An 11,042-nucleotide genomic window follows, 5' to 3' on the forward strand; every position below is an offset into this window, starting at 1 on the left:
CAGACACAAACACACATGCCTACACACACATACACATAACCCCTACACACAAACACACATACAAACACACACTCGTGATTGCGAAAAACATAATTTGAATTCAAGATGTCAAAATTCAAATTAATTTTTCCTTTATTTTATTTTATTTTATTGCCATTGTACTTCCTTTGACTGTGTCAATACAGAGAATGTGAAACATTTATTAACTCGACATTTGATCCATCCTGGAAACAAATTAAAATAACGCCGTTATTGAACGGTGGTGCATTTTAAAAGATGAATAGTCTCAGTAGTCGCGAAACGTGGTTGGTGTTGCCACTTTTAACATTTCAAACTACATTATACCGTGAAACGTGGTGCTCAATTTTATGTAGAAGTTCCTCTTTGATGACAATACTGTTTGACCACGGATTGTATGTAATTTGGCAATCTGCCAAGTAAAGACGATTCCATCTGAATGAATTTAGCAGGGGAGAAGGGAAAATAACGATGGGATTTTTATGCACACGTTTTATAATGTCACTAGTGCCTTATTCATTTATTGCATTCTCTAAAATAAAATAAGGGAAAACAAAAATAGTTTCCATGGAAACACCAGAAAGAAAATAAAATATTTTCATTTCGTTCAGGAACGTAAAAGCAAAATGGTAAGCTCAAAATTTTGTTGTAAACAAATAAATCAATTAGTTTTTGCCGTGAGAATATAGATAGAATGTACTTTAGATTAAAAAAATGTTGCTGTGAGCAAATTTTCATTTTTACAAAACTAAGACTAAATAATAGAGAGGCAAAAGTGCACATCTGAAAGAAACCAACTAACATCCCTATAAACTAATAGATGTGTCCATTTCCGCCTGTAAACCGAACATTAGCCTTTCCATGCAATCGATGGTCAAACAGTAAATATTTTTAAAAAAAGTTTGCATGTAAACAAATTTCAAAATGCGGAATTAAAACTGCACTGTTTTAGAAAAACCAGGGGTTCCACGAAACACGCGAACAGTGAAAAGGAGTCCATTTGTCAAAGAAATTAAGAAACGCTGACCTATCCGATTAAAGATTATCCAAAATTGCTTTGTTTCTTGCAAAAAAAGAGGGATTAAGGATAGGAAGAATTAGTTTAACACGATTTTTTTTTTTTTTTTTGTATAATTGAATGCTGCGATGGAAGTTTCTTTATTTACAACATAAATGTGTTTTATAATTGTTATTATTACTTGCTTGGCAAAGATGAAATAGTTTTTTTTTTCCTGGAATAAAGCCCTAATTTTAAAATTATCTGCTGAAAATTAGGAGTTTTTGTGAAGCCATTGGGCAATTCTCGAAAAAATGTCCCGTGCGTAACGCTAAGTTTTTTATTTTTTCTTGCTAACCAAAGCTTTTAAAAAATAATGCTATTAAAGAATACTGCATGCCTTAATATACTATCAAAGCATAACAGTTAATCCCATACTTAATTGTTAGTCTTTACTAATAATAAGGCTGAAAGTCTCTCTGTCTGGACGTCAGGAGGATGTCTGGATCTCTGTAACGCGCATAGCGCCTAGACCGTTCGCCGATTTTCATGAAATTTGGAACAAAGTTAGTTTGTAGCATGGGGTGTGTACCTCGAAGCGATTTCTCGAAAATTCGATGTGGTTCTTTTTCTGTTCCAATTTTAAGAACAAAACTATCATAAGATGGACGAGTAAATTACGAAATTATCATAACGTGGAACCGTAACATGGGCACAAGCCAATTGGCGAGATACGAAATTATCATAACGTGGAACTGTAACATGGGTACAAGTCAATTGGCGAGAAAATTCACCATACATTATTTGTAAATATAACAGGCGAACCAAAAGACCTTTTAATTTTTCAATCACGGGCAAAGCCGTGCGGGTACCACTAGTTACTCGAATAAAATAAAAAACTTAGCGTTACGCACGGGATGTTTTTTCGAGAATCGCGCCATTGCTCTTATTTCATTTATTTATGACATTTTACTTAGTCATATCCAAATTTCGTTTTCAGAATAGTTATGTAACTCAATGACACAGTTTATATTTCCTACATCAATACATTAACAGCTTTGGAATTAAAAAAAAAAATGTTTTTGAATTTAAAATGCTCACGCTGACCGACATATCTGTTAGAATTCGTTTAAATATAATGCCTAACATCATGGAAAAATTAATTTCGTATTGTTCTACATAGACATTATTACTACTTTTTTTTAATTTTTTGGCACAATATTGTGTTAACTCTTATAAACGCATATTTAAAACTATTGGAAACCAGAGCGAATCGAGAGAGATTATTATTGACTGATATTCAAAACTGTTGTTGTAAAGAAAATAGGTTACTTAAATTCTCAACGATATTTATGTTATTTTAAAGAAAGTTGTGAATCGAAATTATTTTCATTCCAACATCTATCTAAAACACTTTATTTTCTGTTTAGATTTTTTTTTTTGGGGGGGGGGGGCATTATACTATCTCACACGAAAACAGTTGTATTGAAACAAAAAATTTATCAGCTCAGAGAAACTGTTGCAAATAAAAGTGGACAGCTAACAGTGTACATTAAAAGTTGCAGATAAAAGTCTATAATCGTAATAAAGGTGTGCGGTATTAGCCTGCAGACACAAACCTGCCTGCAGTCCCTGATGAAAATGTGCAATACAAAACAGTGATAGCAGATAAAAGTGTTCAGTAAGAGCCTATGGGCCGTGGGTGAAAGTGTGAAGTGTCGATCTGCAAGCTTGTAGTCGCAGATAAAAAAAGCCTACTGTTTGAATATACTTTACAGTCGCAGATAAAAATATGCAGCACAAGTCTGCAGTTATAGGTTTTTAAAAAAGAGCAGCGAACGACTGCTATGTTAGATAAACGTAGTTTTAGTCTGCAATCGCAGGGCCATTTCACCGTCACGTGCGGGACAATTCGACTCAATAATTTCACCATTATTTTTATCAATATTTTAATTTAAACAGAAATAAGCACATTTTTTAACATTTGTACTTGATACAAAAATACTCCTGACAGAGTATAATTTTTATAAAATTTAATGTATTTGTAAGCGTCACGTGCGGGACATCCAAAGCCAACCTCTTGCAGTTTGCTCAATGCATTACTTAATATTTTTACTCTTTTAATATAGGAATGACGAAACAAGCTGTAGGTTTTGAAAGCTAAAGGATCCAACGTGAAGGAAAGAAATCTCATTTGTTGAGAAATAAATAATTTAAACTGTCGAAAAAAAATGTTTATGGTCACATTCCACTGTAAATGGTCATTTCGCCCGCACGTAACGGTTCTTTTATTTCATAAACAAGAAATAATTTTAAAAGGTAATGAAGAAATGTTTAGCTTAAGAAGTCACACATACGTTTGGGATTTCTTAAGCAACAAAATTTTGCTCATTATCCTTTTAAACTATTTTTTTCAATGAAATGTACCATTCATTGAAAAGTTTATGTCACTTGCGGGACAAAATTATAGTCTTCCGTGGAATGACCCTCGCAGAAGAAAACCTGTACAATATAAGTCTGTAATTGCAGACAAAAAAGATTTTTCACAATATCACGATTGCTTATTGTTGAGCAATCACGATTACTTATTGCTTTCATTTGACTGTTTTGATGTCCTATGATTTTTATTTTCCCACCAGCACCCTCTGCAGCACCATCGTCGACCGGCCGCCTCACGATGCTGCTCCTCTAGCGAAAACCGTCTCCAGGTTGCGTCAATATCCTACACTTACACGCATACATACACGCGCCTACACACGCACACACAAACACACACATACACAAACACATCTACACACAACTACCCACATACTCATGCCTGCACAGACACAAACACATATGCCTACACACATACACATACCCCCTACACACAAACACACATACCCCTCACACACACATAAACACACTCGTCTACATACACACAAACACACACTCGTGATTGCGAAAAACATAATTTGAATTTCGACCTCTTGAATTCAAATTAATTTTCATTTTTTCCTTCTCTTTTATTTTGGGGGGGCGGGGAGGGAGAGGCAAGGATTAAAAAGCAAAAATAATTTTGAGCTATTTTTTTAAGTTTTGAAGTTTTTTAAATTTTTTGGTCTTAGCTTTGGTAAAATAAATAAATAAATTCTTAGGAAAAGGCAAAATGTGCCGTAATAAGTGCACGGAATCACAGTAGCAGATTAGAGTGTGCAGTAGCATCGTAGAAAAAAGTATTGCTCAGTGGGTGATGACAATTATGAAAATAAAGAGCGGAAAAAAAACTTTTCTCTTTTCCCATCTCTCAGCTCTTCGCCAATTGTCTTCTGCAACGAACCTTGAACCCGGAGTCAAACCAATGAACTCGGTGGTCGTTGAGCAAATTGGGTAATGGTGAGCGTCTACGAACACGAGGCTGTTGTGGCTCTGAGAGACAAACACCACACTCACTGGAAATCTGAAATGATTCACCCGGCAATTAAAGAGAAGCGCTTGTTTCAAAACACGAGCTTTGATTTCGCACAGAAGAAACAAGTATCCTCATATAAATAGCAGCCGATGATCAAGTAACCCGCATGTTTCAACAATGAAACTAACGCCACGGCATGATTATTTGATAATATGTTTTGGTAATGTTTGACATGCAGGGAAAGGCTTTATTCTGCTGGAATCGATCCGGTAACTCTACTGTTTTACTGGTATGACTAATTTTAGGAGAATGAAGAAATTGGTCAACTACTGGAGTTGAGGGTTCATCCATTGGAGTGAGGGTTGTAATTTCAACGGATCAAAATACCACCAAACAGGCAATGGCTTCGTTCAAATGAAGAAGCAATTTTCACCTGTCATACCTTGACGGGCGACTTTCTAGTTAGCCAATAATGAAAGTAATAAAGTAGTGCTTTGCCGTGGACTGGTTAAGGACAGTAACTGCAAATGTTTATTATTATTTTTTGTTATCTTAAATAAATAGACATACAGTTCCTTATGACAAAAATATATACATATATATATATCTTTATATATATATGCAGCAAAATTACATAGGATTCATCAAAACACATTTTAAACGAGCTGATGTGTGCATCACATGACTTCCTTTTACTCTACTTTAATGTCATTTCCCCATTACTGACAATTTTAATGTGATTCAATAGCTAACTCTCTAAATATCACCAACAATGGCCAAATTGAAATCAAATTTAAAAATTAAAAAAATCGCCAAATTTGTCACGAAGTTGGCGATAAAGCTTGGCGACCAAACGACTGGCGATATATCGCCAAGTGTCAGCCAAATTGTAACACCACTTGAGTTTACATCGAAATTAACAATGATTTCCCCCCAAAAAGGTGCAAAAGACCCCCTTAGGAACATCCGAAAGCAACCAAAAGGGGAGGTGCACAACTAGACCCCACTACGAGTCTATGTACCAAATTTCAACTTTCTAGGACATACCATTTTTGAGTTATGCGAGATACATACGCACATACATACAGACGTCACGAGAAAAGTCGTTGTAATTACCTCGGTGATGGTCAAAATGGATATTTCGCGTGTCTATACATTCTTAGGCACTTTTCCGCATGTGGTCGAATCGAAAAAAAAACTCAACATTCATTTGGGGGTGAGCAAAATGGAAATTAAGGGCGATTTTTGAGTGAAAATTTTTTCGCGAATACAATACTTCCTTTTTTGTAAAAGGAAGTAAAAATATCAAAACAATTTCTCATATAATTTCTTCACGTGGTTCAAACACGACTTTCCTTTGAAAAAAAGCACGGTCAATGTAACGCTTTATCATTATACTGTCTGACCACGGATTGTATGGAAAGACTAACACCCGTTTTACATCCGGAAACGGACAAATCTATTATTCTTATGTCAGTTTTTGCAGAAGCAGAGTCTCATTCAAATGAGCGGAATACGCGCATCAAATTTTTACTTTTCCCCCTTATTCGCATAGATTCGTCTTAGCTGAACGTTTGAAAAATTCCATACAATCCGTGGTTGGACAGTAGTTCAGCTGCAGCGGTGATTGTTAGGTCGCTTTAATTTACTGCACAATCTACGCAGAAGCTGTAACTTTAATCAAAATTGAAAGAAAATTTACTTAAATGGGGGGGGGGGGGGGGGGGGGGGGGCTACGCTCTTACTATCCTAATTTAAAATTATCTATGTGAACATAGTTTTTTTTTTTTTTCAAACTAAAAATTTGATTCGGATAAACGAGGGCCGGATAAAAATGGTTCTACTGTATTGCACTTAGGGTAACTTTGAGCCCTAATTTCTCTTTTTTTTTTACTACCTCGTGTGCCTCATATACATTTCAATAGTGTTTTAAATAAAGCAATTCATTATATAAGACTAATAGTTACATACAATGCTGATCTCTAATCGTAATGAAAAAGCCAATGAGCTTGGCAAGGAGTCCAGATCCTACCCCAATCATCGAACCTCACTACTCTAATGGATGCCAATGCTGTGGCCAACCGAAAAGTTATCAGTAATAATTCGAAATTTTCTATTCTAGCCCTAAACCATAATCGCATATAGCATCGATAATAACCAGACTACGAACAAAACATGTAAAGGGCATGAAAATCTCAAGTGACGGAGTAAGAAGTAACTCAATTCACTGCCCACACTGCCATGACTTTCAACTGTTCCCTCGGCATATACAGGGTGGTCTGTTTTAACCTGCAAGACCTTTATTTGCGCAACCGTTAGTCCTAGATGTATACTTCCAGTTGCAAAAATGTTGAAAATCAGATGCATAGTTAAGGTATTGAAAGTTTGAAGCAAAAGTTAAAGTGAGTTAAAAAATACGAAAATTTTATTCGGGCTCTAGGTCCTCTAAGTAATGTTTAGAGAAATAATCTCCATTAAAAACTGTTACTAACACAAAAAGCTTGACATTTGTGCGACTAAAACTGAAAGAGATATTCCAGTTTAAAGTTTTAAGGGAAAATACAGAAGATGAGATTGGAACTTATCGCACTTTCAGAAAAATGACAGGTCGCAATAGTAAATAAAACAAGGTATTTATATTTTTCATTGCTGTTCAAAAATGAATGCAAATGTTATGCAGTGATACGCAAAAACACACAACAAAACCTCGAATAATTTGAGAAACCACGCTCTGTGCACATATATCACTTTAAACACTTGTTAAAAACTATATTATTGGAACTATTTTTCAATGGAGATTATTTCTCTAAATATAAGTTATGAGACCTGGGGCCCGTATTAAAAGTTACATTTTGTATTTTCTGACTCATTTTTATTTTTGCTTCAAACTTTCAATACCCTAACTCTGCATCTGATTTTGAACATTTTTGCAATTGGAAGTATACATCTAGGACTAACGGTTGCGAAAATAAAGGTCTATTGCAGGTTAAAACGGAACGCCCTATATATCTTCAGCTGCCCCAGCAATTCAGACCAGGCTTCTCAAGATCGGTCTGGACGACCCAAATGACTTAATGTTTTCAGAAAAAGCTATAGAGGTCGCCGAGGTCGGTGGCTTCGGAGTAAACTAGTGCTTTTCTTTTTCACATCATGGACAAGACAACAACAACAGCAATAGTTACACTAAAATTATGAAAAAAAAAAAATCACCAAACAAATGAACGAACATCCACAAGCACTATGAACTAACTACCTAAGAATTTGGAGGATAAAAACTTCCAAACACCATAGAGTATAGAAACTTAAGAGGGGTCACGTCTTTGGTAAGAAGGGGATGAAATTGAAGCCGGGATTGTGTGATACATCGGTGCGAAAATGAGCGAGGTTATGACACCGTGGTCGATTCGCGAGCTTGGCGATAGCGAATATATCCTTCAAATTGGCGATAGCGAACGAATAGGAGAACTGACGGATTGGTTTGCGTTTTCATGTATTTTTACAAACTCTTCTTGCAGCAACACCTAAGTTAAAATTACTAGCAATTGAGATTCAATAATGCAATGTTTTGAATCAAAATATAAACCCAAGATCTCTAGCGAGAAGTTAAGGATCATGGATTACATCGGTGCAACTTTCTGCTTCAATTTGGCTTGTCCTCTTTATCTTATTCTGTGCCAAACACTGACTTCAGAAAGATTGAATAATGCAGTTGGCGATGTACAATATTGCAAACTTTTTTTTTTTTTTTTTGTAAAGTGCAGAGTTGAAAACTTATTTCATAGCCTTGCTGAGAGAGAGACGCACAGAGCTTTCTAATTCTTTTTTCTTTCTTCCATAAATTCTCACGTAACTTACTCTCATCTGGTAGGGTTTGAGAATGTTTTCCTAAAATGTTGCCCCCCTTTTTTTTTTTGATAAGTAGTCTTGGAGAATGAATTTCAATATTGCATCAACAGTTCCACAACGCGCACAGCGCCCTTTCCAAATACGGGAGGTTAAAAAACCGGACCCCCCCCCCCCCCCCCCCGCCCCATAGGTGAAGCGAAAAAAAAACAGTTGAAATGTAGGTCATTGTTACTTCCTTTTACAAAAAAGGAAGTATTGTTATTCGCGAAAAAACTTTCACCCAAAAATCGGCCTTAATTTCCATTTTGCTCACCCCCAAATGAATGTTGAGTTTTTTTTTCCTACTCGACCACACGTGGATATGTGCCTAGGAACGTACAGACACCCGAAACATTCATTTTGACGATCCCCAAATTAATTACAACGAGTTTTCTCGTGACGTCTGTATGTACGTATGTATGTGTCTTTGTATGTCTTATGTGCGTATGTGTGTTAGTATGTTCAAGAACGGAATGTCCAAGAAAGTTGAAATTTTGTACGTGGACTCCTAGTGGGGTCTAGTTGTGCACCTTCCTTTTTGATTGCATTCGGATGCTCCAAAGGGGGTCATTTGCCCCTTTTTGGGGGGGAATCATTGTTAATTTCGATGTAAACTCAAGTGGTGTTATAATTTGGCGGACACTTGGCGATATATTGCCAGTCTTTAGGTCACCATGTTTTGTCGCCAAGTTTTGTCGCCAACTTAGCGACAAATTTAGCGATTAAAAAAAATATATATATATATTTATTTATTTTTTTAAATCTGGTTTCAATTTTGTCACTATTGGTGATATTTGGAGAGTAAACTACTGAACCATATTAAAACTGCCAATAATGAAAAATGACATTAAATTGGAGTAAAAGGAAGTCATGTGATGCACACATCAGCTCGTTTATTCTTACATTTGTACACAGCGCAGTTTTTTAATGTTTTTTTACAATGATTCTTTTCACTTCTTGTAAAACTATTAAGTTGTCCTTGCATGCTGAAATGTAGAGCTGAAATGTAGATTTCATCATTGATGATTCATATGAAATATTATTGAACCATATGAAACATTTTTTTCCCTCTTAGAATCCAAAACAGATGCTTTAGAAGAAAAATTGAGAGGTTGTTGGACCAAAGAATGTGTTCAAACAGGTAAATGTTGTTGCTTGCATTTATACAAAACTAATTTAACTGTATTTAATTTTTTCTTCGCGTAAATGCTGATCTTAAGTCAATAACATTAATGAAAACCATTTGACTTACGTTAGTGCTGATTCTAAGCAAATAGCAACCATTTTTGCCAATGTAAGAACGGAATTTGAACAAAATAAGATTCCTTTAATATTTATTTAGTTCTGTTAATGCCTATTTAAAGCAAATAGCAACTATATTCGGTGGAAAACTCGCTATTCGTACACAATTCGTTCCAGAAGTCATACACAATTCGTTCGAATGGCGAATCTTTTTTTTTTTTTTTTTTTTTTTTTTTTTTAAAGCAAGAGTCGATGTAAATTACATAAGTACGCTCCAGACCGCAGATGATTGCTTACTTAAACCTACGAAACACAAAAATAATACAGTATTGTACATGAAACACATAAATGAAACCTTAACTGCACTTTGCTTGCACTGAGATGAGCTGCTGATGGCGTAAATGGAATGAGGGGAGGGAGAAAGGGATGTTAATGTTCGGAAGGGGAGTCATCTTCCATAAAAACATCAGATGAAAGTAATACACTTTAAGAATACATTATCAATTTAGACAACAAAAACTAACAATTAAACATCACATCATATTTTTTTACTTCCTTTTACAAAAAAGGAAGTATTGTATTCGCGAAAAAATTTTCACTCAAAAATCGGCCTTAATTTCCATTTTTCTCACCCCCGAATGAATGTATAGTTTTTTTTTTTTTTTTCGACCCGATCACACGTGGATATATGCCTAGGAACGGACAGACACCCGAAATATCCATTTTGACGACACCCCGAGTTAGTTACAACTAATTTTCTCGTGACATGTGTACGTGCGTATGTGTGTATGTATCTCGCATAACTCAAAAACGGTATGTCCTAGAAAGTTTTGGTTGCATTCGGATGTTCTTAAGGGGGTCTTTTGCTCCTTTTTTGGGGGGAAATTATTGTTAATTTCGATGTAAACACAAGTTGTGTTATAATTTGTCAGACACTTGGCGATATATCGCTAATCTTTTGGTCGCCAAGTTTTGTCGCCAACTTGGCGACAAATTTGGCGATTTTCTTTTTTAATGTGATTTCAATTTGTCCACTGTTGGTGATAATAAGAGAGTAAACTATTGAATCAGATTAAAATTGCCAATAATGGGGAAATGACATTAAATTGGAGTAAAAGGAAGTCATGTGATGCACACATCAGCTCGTTTTTTACGCGTATTGCAAGATTTGAGGCGAAAACTACTATTGCGTAAAAACCTTGATTTTTTCCAATGATATTTTTTGAGTTGTGTCACTTTCCTTGCCGCTGTGCGATATGACGATCAATGGTATCAAATGCGGTTGTGATCTTTTGGCGCAAATCTTGTTAATCACGTGGCACATGGAGCTTGAACAGGCGATCTTTAATATAACCCCACAAAAAATCGTCTGTCAGATAATATGTGGCGCCCATTTTGCCTTTTTGTAGGAAAGTGAACGATCATTGATCGGGACATGTCACAGTGAGTGAAACAAAAAAATAGACTTTAAATTTGATATTCTGTCGCATTACGAAAGGTATCTATATC

At 35.5% G+C, this 11,042-nt stretch overlaps 1 long non-coding RNA gene across 1 annotated transcript in view; it reads left to right on the forward strand.

Annotated features, from left to right (window-relative positions):
* LOC129227022 (uncharacterized) overlaps positions 1–9,432 on the forward strand; it is a 46,703-nt gene extending 37,271 nt beyond the window's left edge. Inside the window, exon 3 of the long non-coding RNA XR_008580815.1 lies at positions 9,367–9,432. This is a non-coding gene — a long non-coding RNA (uncharacterized LOC129227022). The remainder of the gene's footprint in view (positions 1–9,366) is intronic.
* The last annotated feature ends 1,610 nt before the right edge of the window (positions 9,433–11,042 follow it).

Source organism: Uloborus diversus, chromosome 7 (assembly GCF_026930045.1).
Source record: "Uloborus diversus isolate 005 chromosome 7, Udiv.v.3.1, whole genome shotgun sequence".
NCBI classification, from domain to species: domain Eukaryota; kingdom Metazoa; phylum Arthropoda; class Arachnida; order Araneae; family Uloboridae; genus Uloborus; species Uloborus diversus.